The sequence below is a fragment of the Antechinus flavipes genome, chromosome 1, assembly GCF_016432865.1.
Source record: "Antechinus flavipes isolate AdamAnt ecotype Samford, QLD, Australia chromosome 1, AdamAnt_v2, whole genome shotgun sequence".
NCBI lineage: Eukaryota > Metazoa > Chordata > Mammalia > Dasyuromorphia > Dasyuridae > Antechinus > Antechinus flavipes.
Genome location: NC_067398.1, coordinates 458,317,450 through 458,342,564, shown reverse-complemented (window position 1 = coordinate 458,342,564; position 25,115 = coordinate 458,317,450). Strand labels below are relative to the sequence as shown.

At 38.7% G+C, this 25,115-nt stretch overlaps 1 long non-coding RNA gene across 1 annotated transcript in view; it reads left to right on the top strand.

The window, feature by feature from the left end:
• Window positions 1-12,948: 12,948 nt before the first annotated feature.
• The window catches only part of LOC127543820 (uncharacterized), a 46,408-nt gene continuing 34,241 nt past the window's right edge, over window positions 12,949-25,115 (top strand). Inside the window, exons 1-2 of the long non-coding RNA XR_007949312.1 lie at window positions 12,949-13,248; window positions 17,950-23,567. This is a non-coding gene — a long non-coding RNA (uncharacterized LOC127543820). The remainder of the gene's footprint in view (window positions 13,249-17,949; window positions 23,568-25,115) is intronic.

Genomic DNA, 25,115 nt, shown 5'->3' with positions numbered 1-25,115 from the left:
TCACTACATAGAATTCCCAATCCCTCTATTTTTGTCCGCCTGCATTTTTGATTTCCTTCACAGGTTAATTGTACACTATTTCAAAGTCCGATTTTTTTTTGTATAGCAAAATAACTGTTTGACATGTATACATATATTGTATTTAACTTATACTTTAACATATTTAACATTTATTGGTCAACCTTCCATCTTGGGAAGAGGTAGGGGGAAGAAAGGGAAAAGTTGGTTTTGCAATCGCCAATGCTGTAAAATTACCCATGCATATATCTTGCAAATAAAAAGCTATAATTTAAAAAAAAGAAAGAAAGAAAATAGTCTGCCATTTAAGGAACTGGAAATTGAGTGCATGCCCATGAGTTGAAGAATGGCTGAATAAGTTAAGTTATAGGAATGTAGTGGAATATTATTTTTGCATAAGAAATGATGAGCAGACTAATTTCAAAAAAGCTTAGAAAGACTTATATGAATTTACATTAAATGAAGTAAGTAGAACCAAGAGAACATTTTCCATAGTAACAGCAAGATAATATGTTGATCAACTATGATGGACTTGGTTCTTTTTAATAATGAAGTGATTCAAGGCAATTCCAATAGACTTATGATGGAGAGAGCCATCAGAATCTAGAAAGAACAAGATTGTAGGGACTGAATGTGGATTGAATAATAGTATTTTCACTTTTTTGTTTGTTTGTTTTTTTCTTTCTCATGTTTTCTTTTCTTTTGGTCTGATTTTTCCTAAACAGCATGACAAAAATGGGAATATGTTTAAAAGGATTGCACATATTTAATCTATAACAGATTGTTTGCTATCTTGGAGAGGGGGGGAAGAAAGGGAAAGAGGGAGAAAAATTTGGAACACAGAGTCCTACAAAAATGAATGTTGAAACTATTTTAAACATAATTGGAAAAACAAAATGCTATTGGAAAAAATTAGTCTATCACTTGCTACCTATGTGATCTTGGCCAAGTCACTTAATCTCTCTTGCCCTCACTTCTTTCATCTGTATCACCAGGGGGTTGAACTATGATCCCTATGATCTCCTTCAATCTGTGATCCTATAATTCCTGACATTCAAATTCAAGATTATCCCTTTTAAACCATGAAAATTCTAAGGCAGGGGTTCTTAACTTGGAGTCTACAGACTCCCAGGATAATATGTGGATTGACTTCAGGGAGTCCATGAAGTCAAATGAGAGGGAAAATTTACATTTTTATTCCCATTAATCTTTGGTTTCCTTCATAATTCTATGTATATTATTTTGTGTATTTTTAAAATTCTAAAAGATCCATAGGCTTCAATAGACTGCTATAGGAGTCCATTGCATCCATGCACAAACACACACACACACACACACACACACACACACACACCCCTTCTAAAGTAATCCTGGAGATATGAATCTGGGAGAAATCCAAGGGTTCAAAGTTACTCCAGGAATTTCCAATCTGGGTCTGAGGCTCAGGCCATCCCCTTGCCACTTAGTACCTTTGTAGTTAGGGGCAGAACAAATGCTTTTTAGCCAGGGCTCAATTTTCACCAGCTCTTTTAGGATCTCAGATATGGCTCGTTATGAGGAGTGAAGGAGCAAGAAAGTGGTACTGAAAGAAAAGCTTGAAAGGTAGATCCTTTTCTGGCACCAGGGAGGGCTATTCATTACCTTTTGATTGGGATTGACAATTCTGGAATGAAAGGTCTTGATCAGGACTAGTTCACATTTCCTAAACCCCCAACAATTTGACCAGGATTAGATCAAGCTTAAGGAGGGAGTATTTAGACTTCAATCCAAAGAAGAGCCTTTTTTTCCTTAGTCCAGACTAAACCTCTTATCATCACCAATACATGCCCTGAGATTGCACACTGCATATCTTTATTTGGAGCTCTCAACAGTAGCGTTATCAGTACTTTACCCTATATATGGTACTACCCATTCAAATCATCAGGTCAATGATATGGACTAGCTCGGGAATTACACAAGAATATAGGTTGTTTGGCTAAGAGGGTCAGAGATTTAAGAAAATGGAAAGAGCTTTACATTCTAAATCTTAACCTATGAAAACAAGAGCTTTGAAACATCACAAATAAAACTCAAGCAACAAGCAAAAACCCTTCAATATTCATCATTAAAAAAAAAAAAGTGGATCCAGGCCCACAGGGCTAATTCAGAGACTTTTGCTTCTATGAGAAGAGAGAAAAGAGGATGAAGTCTGGTTGTGAAGCATATTTTCTTTAAAGCTGCCAGGATGCTTAGGGCTGAGGCAAAGCAAATCCGGGGTCCCCATCAAAGCATGAAATTGGCATTACCCTTCTATTTTGGGGAAACTGTGGTTTTGCCCCTGGGAGCAAAGCCCTTCACCAAGGCCCAGGGGCACCTGTCATGTCAAGTTTGGCAGCCTTTCTGATCCAGCCCTACAGCCCCCAATTTTGAATCTTCCCAGGTGGCCCTAGAATGACTTGTACAGACTCAACACTGCTGTGATATAGAGTGTGTACAAAATAACCTTGTTTATCACTGGGTCTCAGGGGATCATTGAACCACCTTGGGATAAATAGGGGTTGGAGATGAAGAGGAGACCCAGCTGGCTGGTTTTAAAAGAGCTGCCCTTCACAAGAACCTGAAGTATCTGGAAAAAGCCTTTGGGATGTAAGTGAACTTCAGTTAACTGTGAACTTCAGATAACTGGAGTTTGATTATCAGTGGTTATAAACTAACATAATGTATATTTTCATGATAAAAACTATGATTGGGGGTAACCCATCGTTAAGGAATTTTTTTCTTTTCATTTCTTTTCTATTTTACAAAATATGTTTAAATAAATGCTTCTTTTTTAGTGTTTAATTTTAAATGTGATTCCCATGCATCTGCTATGTACATGCTACTTAGGGGAAATAAAACACTGCACACATACATAAAACATTGCATTTATTGCTACTGATTAACAGGAACTCCAAAGGACCAATCTGGGTCTGAGATTCACGCCATTCCCTTGCCACTTAGTACCTTTGTAGTTGGGGGCAGAACAAATGCTTTTTAGCCAGGGCTCAATTTTCACCAGATCTCTTAGGATCTCAGATATGGCTCATTTTGAGGAGTAAAGGAGAAAGAAGGTGGTACTGAAAGAAAAGCTTGAGAGGTGGATCCTTTTCTGGTACGGGGGAGGGCTATTCACTACCTTTTGTGTTAGCATCAAAGTCTTGCTTGGACTCATTGATGCACCTCCCTTCCCCATCAATGCTCTAAAAGCAATAATATACCGGAGGGGCATGAGAGGGGTTAGGGTAAGTGAACTACACTATAACCCAGAGAAAGAAGCCTGCTCACTTGCAATATAGCTTTGTCATAACCACCTTCTTACAAGCACATCAGGCAGACTCCTAAATGGAACTCATGAAGACTGAGAGGATCAGTCCCCAATTAGAAACAAAAACAACGCAAATACAAGAATTCTTTACTTTTTTTTCATTTATTTTTATAGCCATTTCTAAAACCAATCTTTGCTTTTAAGGGGTGGGAAAGGATACTTTCGTCCAAAAGTATATTTTTTCATTTCTAAATCAACAGCAATCTGATACATTGTGAATTTTGGTGGACAAAAGAAACGTCTCTTTTTCCCCCTTTGTATGTACGTAAAAATCCTCTTTAATAACCTGTACTGTCACAAACAGTTATATAAGCAGATAGATTTCCAGGTGAAAAATTAATGCCCAAGCCGAAATGGATTGGATAGCATATGCATCAGAATTTAATTAGTTGAAAAAATTATTAAAGTGAGGTCACCAGTAGGAATAGGGAGGGCTTTGGGGGTGGGGGATTTCATTTAGAATCTTGAATTTCTTTTTCTCTTTCAAATGAAAGGGTGTATTATTATCTATTGGGGTACCTTGGTTATATCTATATGTGACCCTCCAACAAATAAACATAAAAAATGACAGCTGCTGTATTCCTGAAACCATGACTATTTATAAAGTATTTAAATGCAAAGACTCAAGTAAACACTTATTGTTTGAGGTGCTTGTTTCCCAAAGAGAACACCACCAATCTCTCAAGAAGTGCAGGTTTATAAATAAATAAGCACCACATTGCAGCTCTGCACAGGAAGAAGCCTTAGATCTGTATGATATAACCAGAATCCAATGTCAATAGGGCAAATCATAGGGGGCAAGTCAAATTCTTATCAATGCCTTTTTACCTCTTTTCTATCATGCAGAAGTACATTGATTAGTTTTAGATGAAAGAAAAGGGATTGGGATTAAGGAAACATTCAGTGTTTACATTTATGCTTCATGATAACCTACTGATACTTTATTTTGTCAGCTCATGGTTGCTATAAATTTAAACTGAATTTGACAAAGTCTGACAAGATGGCCAAAAAAAAAAAAAAAAAAGAAAAGAAAAAGAAAAGAAAAGAAAAGAAAAAGAAAAAGAAAAAAAAAGGCTGAATAATGTACATCTTCCAGGAAGAGGAAAAATAGATGCAAAAATCAAAATATGTAGCAAAATAAAATTTGGTGACTGGTATGGGCTTTTGATTTTGGAATAATAGCCTTTGCTGTCTAAGCGTCACTGATACCAGGAAACACACCTTGTATCAAGGCGCCATTTTTTTCCTTCCATGGTGAGATTTATGAACATTTGGCACCTTATTAAAATCTTCCATATAGTGCTTTTTAAAAAGACTTGGCTAATTATATTCTAGGACACAGGCATCTTAGAAACCCATAAAGTAACCTTCATGATGTGCTCAGCCTGTCATGCAACTTTTAGGCTATTGTTCCAGATTTGAATGGTTCCTTACTTTAAGAAAACACTTTAAACAACAGATGTAAGATTTCTCAGTATAAATCTTCTTTGGTGTGAATGAAATCTCATTTCAAAAATCATCCTGTTTAATAAGTATGACTTCTTAGAGTAACAATTTAAACAAATCATTTGTTCATTTAATTTTTTTTCTGAAAATAATGTTTACACACTATTCTTTTCCCTTTTTTCAAATGGGAAAGCTATTCTGATTTCCCTGAGAAACATTAAATCTCACGGCTAGATATATGGGTATGTCATTACAATGCTATTTACCTAATTTCTAAACAAGAAATGACAAGTATTTGGATTCTATAAATATGTGAGAAAATGATGCATTCTACAGTGACATATAAACCTATGTGTTTGTGGATATATACAAAGTATGTTGAATATGATGATTAAAGCTTTCTTCTCCTATTTATTTTCCTACCATCACTGCTCATTCAGTCAAGCTCACTCAGAAGATAATCTATTAAAGATTAGTCCCATTTAAGGTATGTATTTTCAGTTCACAAGTAAAACTACATACATAAATGGAAATATAGCTGCCTTTAAACAAATTAGAAAGTCATCCAACATACTGAAAGAAAAATATGACATAAAATTGTCATGTCACATAAATGGATTTGTGGAATGAATACATTCTGTATACTCACGTTCTAAACAGATTTCTCAAACAGTGGAGCTCTCTAAACCAAATGCCTGCTAAATTAGCCTTTTAAAACAATATATTTTTTGGTGCCTCAATATCATACATTGAACAAGTTCCTAATATATTTTGAATAATCTTATTAGTTCCTTTGAAAAACAGTTTATAAAAAGAACTATGCATTCTCCTTGTGCCAAAATTTTAAAAAGAAAAAAAAATTCAATACATTTAGCGAAATTATTTTCAAAGCATATACATATAGAAAAGAATACAAAACTTTCCCCAGCCTCCATTTGAAAGCTTGTCAGCATTCAGCACTAAGGCCTTTAATCCTAGGCTTTAAATAATTCAGATAACACTTGATTACTCCATTGCAAGATCGTTGAGCTTTGCAGAATCTGAGTAACACAATATTTTCTATTAAAAAAAAAAAAAAAAACAACCCGAATCTCTAAATGTAGCCATCTAGGTAAAACACATTTCATGGGAACAAACCCAGCAACCCCCTCTTGCATTTACTATAGTAGCTCTGGTAAATACTCGTGTAGTTTACTACATTCTTGCTTTCATTACCAAGCCGTCTAGTTCTACAACTTAATTTGCTGAACTCAACAATAAGCAGTACATTTTTTAGATGTACAAGGATTCTTTGGAAGTGAAGTACAAAATGATTTTACACAAGAATCTAGTTATACATACAACGCTAAAAGAATATACCATTGGCATTCACTTATTTTCTTTTAAGAAATAATTTGCTTTAATCGTTTGACAGACAAGATTCAATATCTGTGGCTTCTGTACACTTGTAAACACCAGCTATTACAAAGGAGTTTTATCACTTGGCTAAATTATAACCACTACAACCAGAGTAATTTAATATATACAGGACAACCAAGTAATATCTTATGACCCCACATCAAAAAGTGACAAAAATTTTGCTATCAAAAATGTCTCACTGAGTTCCAGATGGATTAAATTCCTATATAAATTTGATGCACAGACCACTTGCATTTGATATGCAGGGCTGCCCATATATATTTTGGACATGTATGCATAATTATCATGCACCCAAAATAATTAAAGACACACAGGCTTTACATTAGGCTACAATTATTAAACGAGCATTGTAAATATAATCAAAGTCTAACAAAGAATCAAAAATCATTAAATGGTGATATGGGGCATTTTGATATAGTTTTCTCTCTTTTTTTAAGATAACTCATCACAAGTCTTCTCTTAAATCCTTGTCTAGGCAGAGGAATAAATAAACTGCTACTCTTCATTCTAGCAAGAAAATATAGTTCTTTAATGTATCCTGGCTGAAACAACACGAAGCAACAAATCTAGAGACAGTATTCAGTACAGCCAATAACTAGCACATTGGACTACTGCTCCTACCATTTTGAAACAAGTCCTCAAACAAACAACTCCTGGCCTGACACCTCATCCATCAGCTGTGTGCGCACAGCAGTGCCTGGAAAGTCGTCTCAGCACCATCTCCAGAGTGGAGGCCCATCTGGGAAACAGGCTCCTCTTCCAATAGCAATTAGATCTTTCAAATCGAGCCTTACCAATTTGACCTAAAGCCATCCTTCCTTGCAACAAAGTCTCCATCGTCTTCAGAGTGAGAGACCGGGAAGGAACAGAGTAAGGCATATGGGGGAAAATCCAGTTCTCGGTGGCCTGATTAGAAACTTTGTTGTGTCAAATAAACTTTGCTCACTGGAGAAAGTACCCTAGGATTGCTCTGGCTTTAGAAGGATCTGTTCAGAGTTTCTCAATCCTTCTTTTCTCTCCCCCCCCTCCCCTTTCCCCTTCTCTTGTTTCAAAAGGGGCCTATGGTCAGCGCTGATTAATAAGTGTTTTTTGTTGTGAAGTGTTGAATAATAGAAGATGGCCGGTGACCCAGCAAAGACTAAACCTTGTGCTGGTTTATTGTGGCAAGCTGAGAAAGGGGCTTTAGGACAGGGACCCCAAGCACTGACCCGCACACATCCTGCCGATTGTCTATTCATTCTCACAGCCCCACAGTCGCCCAGAGCTTCCATTGTTTGCCAAACAACAATGGAGATTTTGCAGGGAAAGTAAAGCTCTTTTCAGATTCTTCTCTGATGTTTTGCATTTAGGGAAACACCATCTTTACTTTTTTTTTTTTTTCTTTTTTTTACCCAGCCCATCAAATCCATGTGGATTTTTTTTTTTTTTTAAGGAAAACTCCTAGAGTTTTGAATTTGGGTTTCCCCAGTGCAATCATGAACTAAAGAGTGAGGTAGTTAAAAGAGGGAGGAAGGAAAGAGAACCCAAAAGATTTACTTTATTTGAAATGCATTTATAGAGCAGTCGAAGATGCTACTGAAAAGAAAAGAAAGGGAGAAAATGTATTTCTTCTAAATGGGAAAGCTGAAGACAAATGAGTGTTGGGGTTGATGAGGTGAGTTCGGCTGGTGAACATTGTCCTTTAATGTATCGGACAATATACTAAGCCGTCTCCGAGGCTCTTTAGACTTCCTCTCCCCTAACCTGGGCTGCAGCGTTAGCAGCAGAAAAAGCAGCAGCAGCAAGTGCGTCAGTAGCTACATCCTCGGCAGAGCACAACCATGGTATAAGTGTAGCTGGAATGCAGCATTTCTTTGGTATAATCTCAAAGCAGGAGCAAGCCAGAGACTTCTTTCACCTTTCTTCCTTGTCCCAACTCTTATCCTTACCCTCCTACCTTCATGACCAGAATGACCAGAAGGTGGACAATATGGGTAAAGAACTGCACACCCAGGCTCCATGTTTGCACTCTTATAGGCCACAAGTCCTTATGTCACCTTCTCTGCCCCTATTTGAATTCCACATTCCAACCCAGCAGCAAGGTTCTCTTAGAGGCCTGGGGGCTAGGGGCTGGCCCAAAGATAGCTAGTTGGAGTTTGGTTTTGGAAGGCTGGTTCATTATTTTCCTTTCCCTGTGTAATGCAATGATGATTTTTTTTTTTTAAAGCAATTGGTCACTGGTAGCCAGGATTGGGACACATAGTCAGTGGTTGGAATATAGAAGAAGCTAAAGTCACAATGTAATTTTGGCCTTAACCAAAGATTAACTCCTGTTAATTCTGGGACAAAGTCATGAGAGCAGCTGGAGATCTTGCAGAAATTTTGGGGGCTTTCTTGAGACTGTTTCCAGAATTTTCCCCCTTCCTTTTCATGCCATATCCCAATATCTGTTGCAGGCACTGTCATCCTACTAAGCAGGAACTCAGAACCACATGGGCACCTGGGGCAGAACTGAGATTGGGTAGGAAAACCTCTGATCTTTTGTTTCTCAACCTCACTACTCCCATCATAGTAAGGCACTGAGAGTGAAAGGAATCATGAGGGAGAGAGGAATAGCTGCACTTCTTCATATTAAAAAGTCAAATTGTACATTCAAGTCTCTCTAGGATGACCTGGAAAAGAGTTTGGATCAGTACACCTAACTATGCAATCCAAAAAGGAGTTCAAAGGACTATGAAGGAGGAGTTAAGCTGGGGGGTGGGGGGAGGGAAGGGGGAAGGGGGATAAAGGGAAGGTTGGGCATATGTATGGGAAGGGAGAAGAGAATTAATATTATGTCCTAAATGATGGCTAAATACAAAGATTTCAGTCAGAGTTATCCCAAAATACTCCCACCTTTTTTTGTTTTCCTGTGTGTCATGTTCCTCCAAAATTTTAGTCTAACAGTTTCAATTAAATCCATGCATAGCTGGCCCCACAGTGGTGATATCATAGCTACCAGCTCCTGTCTATCCATATATATATATATATATATATATATATATATATACATACACACACACACACACACACATATATATATATATATATATATATATACATACACATATATACACATACACACAACTTTTCCCTCTTCCTCTTCCTCCCCTTTTCCTTTTCCATTTAGTTCCTTGGTAAAAGAGGGTCCCATCATGGATAAGCAGAAGGAGTACAAGTTCGGGGGGGAGGGGAGAGGGAGGAGCTGTTAGAAACTTATACTACAATTGTCTATTTTGACCAAAGATCACGGTCTTTTACTTTGGGAAAGGGTAAATTCGGTTAAAACTTTAAAAAATGGGGAGGGATTAGGAAGAAGAAGAAGGAGCTGGAGAAGGAGGAGGAAGAGGAGGAGGAAGAGGAGGAGGAAGAAGAGGAAGAGGAGGAGGAGAAGGAGGAGGAGGAGAAGGAGGGAGAACTAGGGGGAGAAGGGGGAGGAAGGGGCTTTGTCAGGTCCCCTAGTCCAATTGATATGCTAATCCTTCTTCTGATGCCATAACAAAGAACACCTTTGCACTTTTAAAAGACTTTTGTGCCCTGGCTACAGAAGTTTATTATCCACTAATTAGCAACAAGTTCTGGCAATGAGTTGGGTTACATTTTCATAAGCTCTGGGCCTAGGCTCTGAGTTGATGCTCTTGGAGCTAAAGCTTCATAGTGCTAAAGCAAAAGAGGGAAATCAGTGGCCTGGGAAAGAAAGTCCAAAATTAATGGCTAATCCTGGAGTAAGTTTCTTGTATTTTCTCTAGAAGAATGTTTGGCCCCCACAAACTGGGCAGCTCAACTGCACCCTGGGTTGATTGCTGAGTGCTTCGGCCATGACACCTATGTCGCAGAATCCAGGCTTGCTGTTGTATAGTCTGAATGTATTAAGAGAAAAGCTTGGGAACCTGAACTCGGAGAAGTTGGGGACCCTGGATGGTTTGAGAAGAGGGGCAAGGAGATAATAGATAATATATGTATTTGTTAAACTCTTAGACCAGCCCTAGCTCCCTCCTCCCAACTCACACAAGGCTATGTAGTTCTGAGAGCTTTAGGCTGTATTACAGATGTTTCATGGAGCCATCTGCTTGGTAAAGGGATGGGCTTGAAGAAAGAGAGTCAAATTTATGTCCTCAGACATTTTCTTGTTCTCTGTCTCCCAACCTCATGCTGTTTTTCTTTACCATCCTCTGCTAAAGTAGAACCTGATATAGGGTAACAGGCGAGCTTAGAGGAAATGCATTCCCTGTCTATATTTCTTCTTTGTGGTTCCTTATCAATTTTATCAGATGAAACTGATTTTCTTCCTTCTAAAGTTAAACTTAAAAAGGAGATAAAGCAAAGATTGCCACTGCCCTGAAAAGCCAAAGGAGGTTGGGGGAGGGAGAGAAGGAGGAAGGGATAAAGGGTGCACACAGGTCACCTAAAGCCCTTAAGCCCATATAGCTATGCCCTTCTAGCTGAATCTGAGGGCATTGTCTTGCTTAAGCACACAAAATGCTCTCCGGCACTGGGAAGATGGGGTGCTAGACAAATGACCTTTCTTCATCCAGGCATTGAAAAGATTTTGCACGAGCTCTACAGTAACATACCCTGGTTCAATAAGCGAAAAACTGACAAACTAAATTCAGTGAAAGATACAGGCAGGTGGACAATGCAGGCTCCTTCTGGCCCCAAAGAAATCATTGTCTCTCTCTGATAATAAAACTGGGGCAGCCCTGGGCCTTAGTCTCCTCCACAACTGCAGAATGAGCAGCAGTGTTTGGATCTGGGAATTTTGGATCAAAAAGACTGGAATCATGGATTATTACCACTCTTGTTAGACTTGGTGTGACTATTTTGTTTGTAGTTATAGAGGTTGTTTGTTTGGGGCTATCACTCCTTTATCTTTATGATTTTTTGCTTTTGCAAACAGGCTCGGTGTTGCTGAATTTTTTGAACAGATGCCTCTGACCAGGGAGCAACAAGATCTGCATAGTACATCGAGGCTGCTGTTATATTGCCTACAATGCTCAAGGTGAAGCAAGGCCTAAGGAAATACTGCCTCAGTATGGAGCCTGGGAACTTGGGGTGAGGGTGGGGGTATGTTTCTTCATTTTCTTTTGATGATCCTAACTGCAGCTATCTTGGGTTTTTAAATCTCTTACAGTCGGATTATAGCCTATTTGAGGAAGTACAGTTGGCATTAGGAGATTGGAATTGGGGGAAGGGAATTAAGGTAGGGACTGAGATATAGATTTAAGACAAATACAAAGAGAAAAACAATGTCAATCTGATAGATTCTTGTCATTAGCAGCATGGCATTTGGACACCCCCTTAAACTGCACAGGAGACTCCTTATTAAGGAAACAGTTCCATTTTTTTTTTTATTACAAATTCTGAAACTGCTTGAAGGTAAGGGTAGGATAGAATGCTGTTTAACGGTAAGATCAGTCTCCCTCAGGCAGAACCCAGACCCCATTCATTGAAAACTTACCCTCTTATACGATTTAGGCTGGGTTTCCTTTCGAAGAGGGAACCCGCAAAAAGTCATTGCTTCGTTTTGTTGACTATCTTCTTTAGATCTTGAAAGGTGAAAGAGCGGTAGAGAAAACCCATATATACCACACCAGGAAAAAAAAAAAAGAGAGAGGAGTATTTCTCTGATCATTTCCCTACTAAGGGGTAGCACTATAGGCCTCAGATGAGGATTTTAGAATAAGAAAGAGCAGCCAGACGATTTTGCCCAGTAAGGCATACATCCCCCTGAAGAAACCAAATAGAAAAGCATTATAAACCACCAGTCTTTTTAGGGTGGGTGGGAGACTGGGGGTGGGGAGGAAAAGACTGAAGGGGAAATCACATATCAAAGCTTTTGATTTTAGCAGGCCCCCAAAGTCTATTATTGACTGTGCTCATATATAAATACATATATGTACATATATGTGTATGTACATATATATATTTCAGATTCATTATATATATACACACACACGCGTGCGCGCACAACTGTGCACGCGCTTGCGCTTGTGCTTGTAATCCTTCCCAAGATAGGGTGTTGATATAAGGCTTCATTGGAAAGCAATTGTGGATAGTATGAATGTGACCTTGATATGAAGAAGGAGGAAGGTCGAGATGGGAGCAGAACCTGGACCTGTCCATTGTGGAGTTTCAGGTAGTCGATGAGGAGAAGAGAGGCTAAGGTATTTATTTAAAAGGTTGCAATTAGTAGTTCAATTGCTAAAGTTAGGGATGTGGTATTTTTATATTGGTTGAAATACATGATTTAATTATACTCCAAAAACAAATTAAGGACAAGCCTTCTACACAAATCTGAGGCAGCTCAATGCTCTTTTGTGCCTTCAGCCCCCGGGTTGTTAAAGGGGCTGATGATGCATGAGCAGGAAAGTGACTGATTTAACTCATTGGGATGCAGGAAGCGACCTGCCCTCTTTTGAAAAAAAAAAAGGGGGGGGGGAGTTCGAGCCAGAGAGAAGAGAGGGAGGGAGGGGAAAGGGAAAGCGAAAGGGAAAGGGAGGGAGAGAGAGAAAGGGTGGGAGAGGGAGAGGGAAAGGGAGAGGGAGAGGGAGAGAGAGAGAGAAGAGAGAGAGAGAGAGAGAGAGAGAGAGAGAGAGAGAGAGAGAGAGAGAGAGAGAGAGAAGAGAGGAGAGAGAGAAGAAAAGAGAGAAGAGAGAGAGATTGAGAGAGAGAGAGAGAGAGAGAGAGAGAGGAGAGAGGAGAGAGAGAGAGAGAGAGAGAGAGCAGCGCTAGCTCTGCTTTACTGAGCTGTGAGCTTCTGAATTCCAAGCAGAAAGTATGAGAAGACACACACAGCAATGCGTGTCTTCCCCTCGGCTGCTTGTGTAGAGCTTAGACAATGAAAAACTAGATTCCCCACCTACCCGCACCCCCTCCCGCGACAAGATTTTTGTTTTCGTTTCTTCTGAACCGTGGAGGATGTGCAAAAACAAATCATTTTTAAACAAAACAAAACAAACAAAAAAAACAAACTGGGATGAGGATTACCCAAATTAACACTGGCTGTAAGTACAATCTTCTCCTGCATTACCGCTGTTCTGAGTAGCAAGATGGGGTGTGTGATCTTTTTTTTTTTTTTTCTCTCTTTCTTCTGTACATAGTTGTGTTTTAGGAATTTGTATTTGCAGGTGCTTGTACTTTTTGCCAGCGATGCGCTAATTGTTCCTTTCAGTTGAATGCATGCTGAACAGAGCACCGATTTCTTGGACAGTGGGAGAAATGGACCTCTTTGCGCAGGTCCCTTACTGCGGTGGGCAAGCTGAGTACAATGCCAGGATATTCCCGGGGTCTAGGGCATCCACGTAGAGCCGCTTACATTTTCTCTGCTCTGCAAGGTTGGTTTCTGACAGTGGGAGGATTTCGGAGACAAAAATCTCTCTGCTCTCGTCTGTAAGCTCCTGGCTTTTCTGGCTCTGACTGGGAGAAAGCCGGAGAGTAGGAGGGGACGGGGTTTAGAAGCGGGGGGCAAAGTTCAGATTCTTCCAGCCTGAAGTGGACCTAGGTCGCGTCCTGTTACGAGTTTCTTTGTATTTTGTCGGACTTTGCTTTGCAAAGTTTAAATTGAAGAGGAGCTTTCCTTTGGTAGATTTCTTCCTACTTCTGGTGAATGCTTTCTTTTGGAGGGGAAGGGGCGTTGGGGGCAATGGCATGGGGTGGGGGTGGGGTACAAGCGTGGGTCTGGGAACCCAAGAAGGCTGACTCTTGTTCTAAGAAGATCATTTTTTTTTTGCGTCCCGAAAATGTTTAAGAATTCCTCCGGCCCACGCTCTCTTTGTGTGGTGCTGAAGCTGTGCAGGGCTTTGTGCTTCGCAAAGAGAAAATGGCGAGTCCTATTGTGTTTAGGCCATTTTCTTCCGGTACAAGGGTTTCCCCCAAGTCCTAAATACTTCTGGGCTCTTTTGAAAGAAGCCTCCTACTGCCTGGAAAAGTGTGAATTACTGAGGCTCAGTTCCGTGGCCTGGTGTGGGGACCTCACTTTTTGAATGAACCCGTTTTCTTCTTATTCTGCTATTGTTATCAACCTCTACTAGAAGCACTTATGCTAAACTTGGAATCTAACCATTCTTGGGCTGTTCCAACCTCCCCCCCACCCCGCCCCCAACAAGAGAACTCACAAAGGGTTTCCAGCACTTTGCAGTTTAAAAGTATACATAACAACATGTCTGCGCGCACACACACATATTTCATTCATTTCATAATCATCTATAGTGAAATATGAAGCTGCTAAAAGATTGATCAGAGGTTTCTTTCCTTCCTTTTTCCCTCCCATTTTAGGAAACACCCGGGAATCTTAAATTCCACTTTTATGATTATTCTTTTGTTTTTAAACTGAGGGTGAAGTCTTATTTCAGATAGACTGAATTATTAAGTAGCACTATGGACCACAATAAATGCATTCTTTATTTGGCTATAAAAGTAATTGCAGGGTGTGTGTTGGGGAGTGGAATATTAATGATGTTGGAGTTTTGCTGATTTAAAAAAATACAGACTATCTCATACTTTTTAATTGCTATCTTTTATAAAAACAATGTCATAAAATCATTAATCGTGCAAAACTAGTAAGAAAGGTATAAATGTCTTATGTGAGGGGGGTGTCAGAAGTATTGTCTCTGCTAACTGCATAACATGGCATTCTTGAGTGAAGTGTATGTGTGGGGGTTCAGTTTTGTGGGCTTTAAAATAATACATTACCAATAAATTTAAACTTTCCCCCTCTGTTTTCAGGGTTCTCAATTTGGAAGTAAATATCATAAAAAGAAAAAAAAATGGGGAGGGAACTTCTAGAATGTGTTTTCCCTCGTTTTGACACCACATTAAAATTTGGGTAATCGAATTCGTGCAGAAACATTTTGATTTACATTTCATAAAGATGTATCACTAGCATCTTCCCTCAAGAGGATCAAAACCATGGACAGCGAACTAATATTAACTAGACACGCTGTAGAATGAACTGGGAAATTCGAAACTGAGGGTGACATTCAAAACACTTGATGAGCAGAAAACAATCTTTTAAAAATTATGTTAAAATAAATCCCATATAGCCCTAAACAGAAAGGTTTGTTTCTAACAAACTGTTAATATTCCATCTCCCATAATATATTTCCTTGTTAAACATAGTAATGTCTTTTTTAAATTGGTAAACAAGGAGTAAAAATTAAGCTTCCTTTATTCAAGTTATAAACAGTCTCCTTATTAAGATATAAAGGAGAAAAAAAACCTACATTCCAGGCTTATTTTAACTAAATAACACTCATTCAAATTAAATTGATTTTTATCAATGACTGAATTTTATAATTCATGGAATTGAAAAAAAAAATTAAATGCTACTTTGACAGACAAGGATAATACGAACCAGATATAGAAAACTGCTTCTCTTTTATAGCACTCTGGAAGCTGCACATCTGGGTTATCTTTTATCTTTCAGTTGTATTGTATCAGTTGCCTCCCCCCCAACCAAAGTCACTGTTTTTATTTTGATTTGTGTGTTGTTTTTTTAAAAATATATATGTACATAGAGATATATCTTGAATCATAGATTCGATTTAGTGATAGCTCTTCTTGGAAGGCCAGTTTTCTATATTTTGATCAATATCTAAATTGCTTGTTTTTCTTTTCTACATTTCACTTATTTTTATTCCATTTCTTGAGTGTGTAACAGTTAAAACAACTCATTTGAATTTCTAATTTCATGTGTCTCTTAGTTAATTTTCTTAGCTTGAATGAAAACTGCCTGGAAAGGCCTTAATTATTGGGGGAAGGGTGGAGGAAAAATAATGTGTCAAAAATATAAATTCCTGAAGTTGATTTTATTTTAATTTAAAAGCAGAAGCAAGTCTAGGGATCCCTAAGATTTAAAGGTGTTCTTTATTTTACAAGATCAGTCTTTAGAATTAAAATATAGTTCTCTAAATTTCCAAAGTCTTAAAATTAGGTTCTATACTATATCCATCTATGGAAATATATTTTATAGACACATATATGTACATATGTGTGCACAAATATGTATTTAAAAGAACATCACTAATTTGAATGAAATGAAGGTACCATTTTGCCAAATGATGTTGAAGATTTAATGAGGTCTAGTAAGACACTATATTTTGCCTGGTCACTCTTCTTTGAATTCTAACTTATTGGAACATGGAATTTACGTTGGATGAGATTATTCTTATAGAATAAAGAATAATATTCATGAAAGGTTAGGAGTAAAATGAGTCTATATATTGGAGAGGGAAGTTTATGGAAAAGAAGTAGATCAAGAATTTTAAGGTTCAGAGAATCTGCTGATTTGGGGACATGTGTACATGACAGAATTTCCGTTGTATTTTGAGTTTTGTCTGACCTGAAGGTGGAGTATGTTGTGTGTGTGTGTGTGTGTGTGTGTGTGTGTGTGTGTGTGATTCTAAGTTTGGTAGTCTGCCAGTAATGAATAATAGCTCTGTTCTCAGCCATTTGCTCACTGAGGCAAGGAGAGAGCTAAGACTGCTTGCAGAAGAGATGTCTTCTATGGTCTACTTGGAAACCAGGCAACTCAGAGGGGTGACTTTGCCCTGCCTTAAGTCAGTCCCTGGGTTGTCTTGGAGGATTAGGGGAAACGCAAGAGTATAGTTGGTATTGCTGCATTTACTTTTGCGGATATGTGGCCCTGTACTGCTGTGAGGGTCAGATCTTTGCCCTTTAGCAGATCGAGATGTAGCCGTTTGGGGCTGAGATCGTTCTGTGGTTCTCTTTGGTTTCAAGGACACAGAGAGAGCTGATCAGGACTTTGGGAGCCAACATCTGCCTGACTGGTGACGTCAGCAGCCCCGTGTAATCCTCTTGTGCTGAAGGCAGATGCCTTATTTGTTTGGCTGGAGAGAGCCATTAATCCCTAATTCTGGATCAGCAAGCGAGGGGGAAAGACCGGACTGCTCCAATCGACCCCTCCCCCACCCCTGCCTCCCACCCCTAAAGCACCTATTACTCAGGAAGGCTTTCATCCTTCTTTTTTCTGCGAGACATGCCGAGCTGTTGTGGAATACGCGTTCCTTCTCTTGCAGGTTTGAGCCGGGTTCGGGTTTTCTTTCAACCTCGGTGTTTCCCGCTTTCCACTGATCGATCCTTTCGATTTTTCTTTCTGGGATGCGCAGGTCCTGTAGTTTACAGGGTCTTAGTGAAAAAGGGGTGGTGTGGATAGGACTGAGAGTTGGTGGGGGTGGGGGTCAAGCTGGGGAAGGGGATACTGCTAGAGATAGAGAGACGTTTGGAGGGGAGTATTGTGGCTTTCGGATTCCCGTTTGCGGTCGAGTTTTAAAGGTCCAAGACCTGAAAATCATTTGTTTGGCTGCAGTTGTGTCATCGATAGCCCACACCCCACAGTTTCCCCAGCACAGCTGGGTGCTCATCTTTACCACGCCAGCTTACCCCTGCCCTAGCAGACTCCGGGTTCTGAGTTCCTTGCATTAAACCCCGCTTACGTTCCCTTTCTGGACCACTTGGGAGGACACCTGGCCGCTAGCGGCAAGTCTCTTTCCTCTTTCCCAGGAATGTTTGCCTCCGGTGTAGCCTGAGGAAGTAATGCGGCCAAGTGGAGTTACCTTCTACCCACACCATTTTCCCCCCTACTTTCCCACTGCCTCCTTTCCCCTTCCTTCCCAATTTCGCCCCCTCCCCCACTTCTGTCTCCTATCTCCCTTTCTAATTCTGCTGCTTTTGTTTCTGTTTTCTAGGAGCAATTTTAGGGGATCTAGGATGGTCAAAATAGGAGTGGTTGTAAACTCCATTCCGTTCCTGATCCTATACTCCTTAAACGTTATTGCTACTGCTACTGCTGCTGCTGCTACCGCCGCTGCTGGTATTACTACTACAACTACCACTACAGGGTGGGGAAAACCTCTGGACACCGAAAATCTGCAGACATTCATTTCCTCTGAGTCTGGATGAAGCCGCAGTGGATAAAATGAAAATAGCCGCGTATCCTCCTTCACCAGCCTGAAGCGCAACTCCAGCTCCGCCTGTAGAGGTCAACTCACTCACACACCCCCTCCCTCCATCCCAGACCTCCTTCCTTTTGACTGTTGCCGCAGTCAGAGTAGGTGCGCGCCCTGAAAGGCCGTCCTTCTTTGCACCAGCCATAGACCCCTGAGGTGGCGCCAGGACCTGAGGTCTATTTATGCGGGGAATAGAGAACCTTTACTATACTCAACATCTTTCTTTCTCCTTTACATAACCGTAGCCAGGCCAGATGGGCAATACATATTCTCTGGGGCATAGGCAGGTGCGATTAAGTTATTTTTTTTTCTTTCGAAATGCAAAGAAAGATGACCCAGCTCGCGCGTTTGTTTTCACATCTCTCGAAAGTCTTCAACCAAAAAAAAAAAAAAAAAAATCTTACTAACCTAGAGGACATAACTGCATGTACATATATATGTGTTTTTCCCCATCAATCCCCCCCCCAGATGTCATATTTCTCCCACTGGGAGCAGCAAATAAGATTGTTAGAAGTATTTTGCAAAAGAAATGGCAGTCATCTAAAGATCGCCATTTCTCAGAAGTAACTTAGAATTGATCTAGTGTGAACAGATTCATTTAATTACTAATTCTTAGGATAACACGATTTAGAAATTAGAGTAGCTACATAGGACTAATTGAGTCTCATTGAAATAGTCATCTGAAAACTAGATGTAGACAAGTAAGTTTACATTCCTAGATTTAATATATGTATATTACTTGCATAAAGAGAGTTACATCTGTAGACAAATACTTATACATATATACAGTCTACATGTTCCCTCAATAGACTAATTAACAGTGAAACTAACAGATGTGGTTACTAACAGAGGCGAGCTCTGACAAGAGCAGCGTTGGTGATTTACACTCTCTCGGGAGCTGTGGGGAATCCAGAACAAGGGTATCCACTACTTTGAGGGGAGGGAAAGATGAGGAAGAGAGGCAAAGTCAGTGTGTCATTTCCTTTCCGGACAAAGATCAGAGACTCTGTCTCTCCGTGTTCACAGCGGACCTTGATTTAATGTCATACAATTAAGGCACGCGGTGAATGCCAAGAGCGGAGCCTGAAAGACTGCATATTGAAGGACTCCAGCACATCTTAGAGGCAGAAAGGAAAAATTCAACACGAACGATGGACTCGCTCGCTTTGTGGGGAAGATCCACAATCAAATCTTGAAACCCAGGTAGAGATCGTGAGACATTGACATCTGTATACCTGAAAATCTTTCTCTGAACTGTTAGAAAAAAGGACTTTCCGTGACAGAGATAGGAAAGAAATAGTTGCAGGATATGAGAATGTCCAGTCAACTATTAACTATTAGGAAGGAACTCTTCCTCCTCCCACTCCCCCCAACCTAATAGTGTTGTGGGGAATATATCCGCCCTATGATCCAAGAGTAAGTAGGGCAAAATGAACAAATAAATAATTAGAACCCCTTGTTAGTTCAATCCATAGAAAATGCCGTACTTACCATATTCCTTTACTCCTGCAAAATGGATTGATGCAAAGAGCTCAAAGAAACCGCTCTTAGGCGAAACTTCTGTTAGTTGTTTATTTGCTTATTTGGGTAAAATAGACTTTACCTAACTTACAATTAAGAGGACCAGCCCTCCTTTTTCAGTCAAACTCAAGGCGCCAGAACCCTAAATTCAATGGACTGAGACAAACGGGTGGAAAATTGTAGGCCAGAAAGCTTAGAAGGACTCGGAAAATTACTTTATTTGGAAGACAGTGAGGTGGATTGTGAGAAGGTAGTAGTTCCGCACCAAGGCATTGAAGCTAAAAGAAAATCCTCGGTTGAGAATGGGAGACTTGATAGATGTCTTTGTTCAGTCTGGGCCAGAAGCGAACAAAGGAAAGGAGCAGAGATGATCTGCAAAGGTGACAGCAGTCTTCCCCTCCCCCTCAGAGCTGTCCGTGGTCCTGACCACAGCCCCTTTCTCTTTAGTTTTCAATTAAAAGAACAATCAGACAGACTCTTTCTCGGGAGCAGGAGTTTGCCCCAGGACATAACAATAAATTAGATTATTCAGGAAATAAAGATAAAAAAGAGAAGTCTCTAACCACCACCCCGCACACACACACACACACACACACACACACATATATTACACACGCACATCACTTTAGGGTTATCCAAACTTCCACAAACCCCTTATCTAGAAATATTTCTATGAAAACAATTTGTTGACTTTGTTTCTCAGTGTTCTATGATTTTGTCTTCTTTAAGTCCATATATATATGTATATATATTTATAATATATTTAACCTATATGTAGTATAACCATATATATGGATTTGAAAAAGACATACATTTTATGTATACGAGCATATGAATGCATGCATATATACACATGCGTGTATATGTGTTTTTATATATATATGAATATACACACAATGCCCAGTTTCGGGATCTACGGTCCATTTCATTGTTTACGAAAATCCCCCTCCCCCAATTAAGAATGGAGAAAGGGAAAGAGAAGAATATTCGGATATGTATGTATACAATGCACATACACATATACACATATTATGTATTTATTATGTGTTAAATGTGAAAAACCAATTTCTCAAGTCCAGATCAATAGTGTTAATAAAGTCAAGAAAATAATTCATGTATTTATAATATAAATTTCCCTAAATTTCCACATCCTTCCCATCTTCCAATATCTTCCCCGCCCCCAACCTTCACACAGGTTTCATCTATTTTATGCGCATAAAGGGTGATAATGTTTTAGGGAGGGAGGTAGAAGAGGATGCGCCAAAAGCCAGTCGCAGCACGCAGGCGCACATATGCAGAAGAAATACTGCAGAAAGGTATTTCTAGAAAACCTCATGACATTCCGACTGCAATTTAATGCATATGAAAGGGAGCGGCTTTTTCCAAACCTGGTCTCTAGCATCACTGCAGTGCGGTATGTTTGAAAATCCGACATCATCATGTCAGGGATTCTGTGGATTGCCTCAACACACTGCAAAGAATTTAGGAATGAAAATAGGAACCCTGCAATATAAAAGGACTAAGAAATGTTTTCTGATTTGCCCAGGAGATTAAGAAAAAGCAGAGATTCAGGGTAAATGTGGAGAAAGTTTAAACCTCCTTTTTAGATCTTTCAGGGAAACTCAGTGCTCCTAAACTTATATATTCAAAAAGTCTCCTGTGCCCTCCCCACCCCCAAGAATGTCTCTTAACAAAAAAATGAAATTGTAGAAGGAATATCTATTTTAACCTACTATAATGTCATTGCATAGTTTTTTAAATACATGAAAATATATGTATTGCTAAGAAGAAAATACTCTACAGTGCCTTCCTCAAAGCACTACTGTGTAAGGGTAAATACAGATTTTAAGTATCCATGAACAGCAAGCAAAGAGAATATTCCTCTAACATTATGCATTCTAGTTGCACTTCAATAATCTTGTCTTTTATCTCTAAATTATCTTTCCACTTAAAAAGGAGATTTTTGCTTTTTCTCTCATGCAGATTTTCTTTTACTGGTAGGCTTCACATTTTTTTTTTTAAATCCAGTTTGTTCAGAGTCCTGCGCATCGATGGATTATTGTACTTACTAGTCTTGTTTTATTTTTTAAATCATTTTTCAGGAAGGCCAAGTTTAGGGAAAGGAGATGACCAAGAAAAGATCATTTGAAACTGATCAAAGGGAATACTGATTCCATAGAATCAGTGGACACACTGCAGTGTGATGCACTTGTTGCCTAGGAAAATCTTTGCTTTAAATCAATTGAAAGTAGAGTCAATAAATAGATTTGCTTCAAGATTTCCTCTGCACTGCCGAGTACCCACATGTGAAACTTAGTTAAATCAAACTCATTGTCACTTCTTATGGTAGTAATTTTAAGACAATCCCTTGTATTCCTTCGCAGTGCTCTTGTAGTGGTTTTAATAGCATTATAGACCACCTATTCCTTATTCTCAAACCAAATAAGAACTACAAAACGAAACCTAGGTTGCGTAGTCATATGTTACATAGTATGCATACAAGCCCGTTCCTTCTCATTTTATCCATACTTTTAGAAGAACCTGAGTAAAGTTTTCAGAAAACTTTACTAGCTAAAATAATAATGATGACTTCAACCTTTTTCCCTAAATAGAAAAGTAAATTGTGGTATAGGATTGAGATAGGTCATAATTTTTGCTACTTGAATCGAAGTAATTCGATAATATAATTACGGTTTGAAATTCTGAGTAGTTTATTGATGTAAAGTGTTCTAAATTTTTAAAACTTTTTTTGTTTCTTTAAAATATTTTCGGGCTTAATATCCAACACCGGTTTTTTTCCCTTCCTACTATCGAAATTCTATCTTCATCAGTCTTGCAAAAATAAAAAACAACAAAAATAATCGAAGCTTCCTTTCCAATGGAAGAACTTCGTTGAGTTTTGCTTTGGAATCTTTTCTGCAATCACCACTCTTGCTTAAAGCTTTTCTGAATAATTTGGGGACAAATGAAGTCTCTGGTATCCCCTTACTCTCCTTCCCCCCACACATACATTGGGATGAAATTATTACAGCACTACCGGGGAATTAATTACAAATAGAGTATGGTTTTGCTACAAGTCAACAATTTCCCGGGGAAAAGGAGGATCGCGCTACATGGTTATGATACATCCGGAGTTGCCAGTGTCATAGCGCCCTCTGCTGCCCTGATAGAGATCCGACACCGCCTATAAAGGCAAGAAACCCTGAAGAATCAGGATACAGTAAACATTAAAATAAGGGAACGAGTAAACAATTAAAAAAAACTTTAAAAAACACTTTAAACACTTTTAAAACAACCTCGCTTCCATAAATTAACAACCCATTACATACTGTTTAAAGAAAAATTTAAGTGAATGCATGACCAACATATATATATATATTTTTCTTTTGAGAGGATGGGGTGGGGAGGGGGATACGGGTCTGATGATTTTTTTGATTATATTTTCTTTCGGTGGTGTGGTGTGGCTGGTGATGACACGTCATTGGTCAGTGAATGGAAATTTTCAGTCTATCCCTGGGGTTGTGATAACGTCCAATTTATATCTTCCCCTCCCCCTCCAGTCTTTCCGGAGGCATTCATGGGGCCCTGGAATGAGCAGGCGAACGGGGAGGGGGGGGAGGGGGAGGAAGGGGAGACAGCAGGTGTTTCAGTGGAGTTTCAGGTGAGTACAGAGAGAAGATTTCGCTTGAAGTTTTGCCTACTTCTTGGGGAAGAATCTGCAAAGGATGGGGCGGACAGGCAATTAGGGAATAGGATTTAAGTCCAGCTAAAAAGAAAAAAAAACAGTAAACGTGTCCTTGGTGCCGAAATGCATTCCAATAAGGATATTAAATCAGGTAAGTGTGCTTTTTTTTTTTCAGAGAGACGGGGGAACGGGGGAGGGGAGGGAGGTAGAAGAGAGAGAGAGAGAGAGAGAGAGAGAGAGAGAGAGAGAGAGAGAGAGAGAGAGAGAGAGAGAGAGAGAGAGAGAGAGAGAGAATATTTTTCTGTAGACATTTATTTTTTATCCTAAAGATGGAAGAACCAGCAGATGGTAAAAAAAAAAAATAATAAAAAAGGGGGGGGAGGGTGTAAGGCAATTAAGGATAGACTGTATTGATAGAAGGAAAAATATTTATTTAATATTCACTGATTAAATCCGAGCATCCTTTTCACCTGTGGAGGCAATAAAATTCAGCTACACTAATAAAATATAGCTGGACAAGGACCTTCTTTAACAACCATGATAGGAAAGTGATGAATGAGACCCACCAGAAACATTGATGAAATAGTGGCAACAATCATAGACATTAAGAATAAATTCTAACTCTAGATTTGGAATAATGTTTTCTTTTAAAATACCTAAGAGAGGGAGCTAAACATTGGGGAGGGAACTCAACATTTATTAGACTTTTATTTGTTATTGTTTAAATATTCTATCTAAATGGGAATATATGTATAAACATAGTATCTTAATGTTACATAATTCAATTTTAGTAGTACTCTAAACACATCATCTCTGCAATAAATAACTGCATCTTAGTAAATATAACACTGCTGATGTAATGAAGTGCATGTATTGAGTATATAATTTAAGTCATTAGTTTACATGAATCTTGTAAAAAATAAAATTCTGCTTATTAGATTGTGTCAACATGAAATATTATCTAATGATAATTTTAACTAAAAACCTTATAGGAAAATTAAATGTAAAGATAAAAACATAACAATAACCTATTTCTCTGGTTATTTAAAATGTACAAATAAAAATATGTAACATAGATGTGTACATATATTATAATTTTAAAGATTTCTATAATGAAAATTGAATAGACACATGAAGTTATTTTTAAAAGCAAAAAGAATAATAATAAACACTGAAGATAAAACTAAAAAAAAACTATCCCTAAACATATATTACTTTGTATTTAAATGCAATACAATTGATGTAAAAGTTATTCAAATTTCATTTCTTTTTACTTTTTCCTTAACGAATGTGAACATTTACTTTTCTCTTTGTTAATCCTTTTTTCTGAGAGAATGTATAATTAACCAACAAGAAATAAAGATATCCACGTAGATTTGGGCTCCATAAACCTATAGTCACAAGAGTTTCAAAACAAAGCAAGCAAAAACCGATATTACAATCAAACAAAAAAATTGTACAAATAATGGTTATAATGTTCCATAGAAAAACAGTTTTTTGTCTTATCCAGTCACATTCTCAATTGATGAGAAGTAAGAAATTAAATCTAGAAAATCAGTTCTATTAACTGTAAAAATTTTAACCTTTGCACAATCTTCTTCCTGAATCAGACATTTGCTTTCTGATTGACTTTGGATAAGTCACTTAACGGGTCTCAATCTTGATTTCCTCATCCACAAAATAGGGATAATAATAGCAG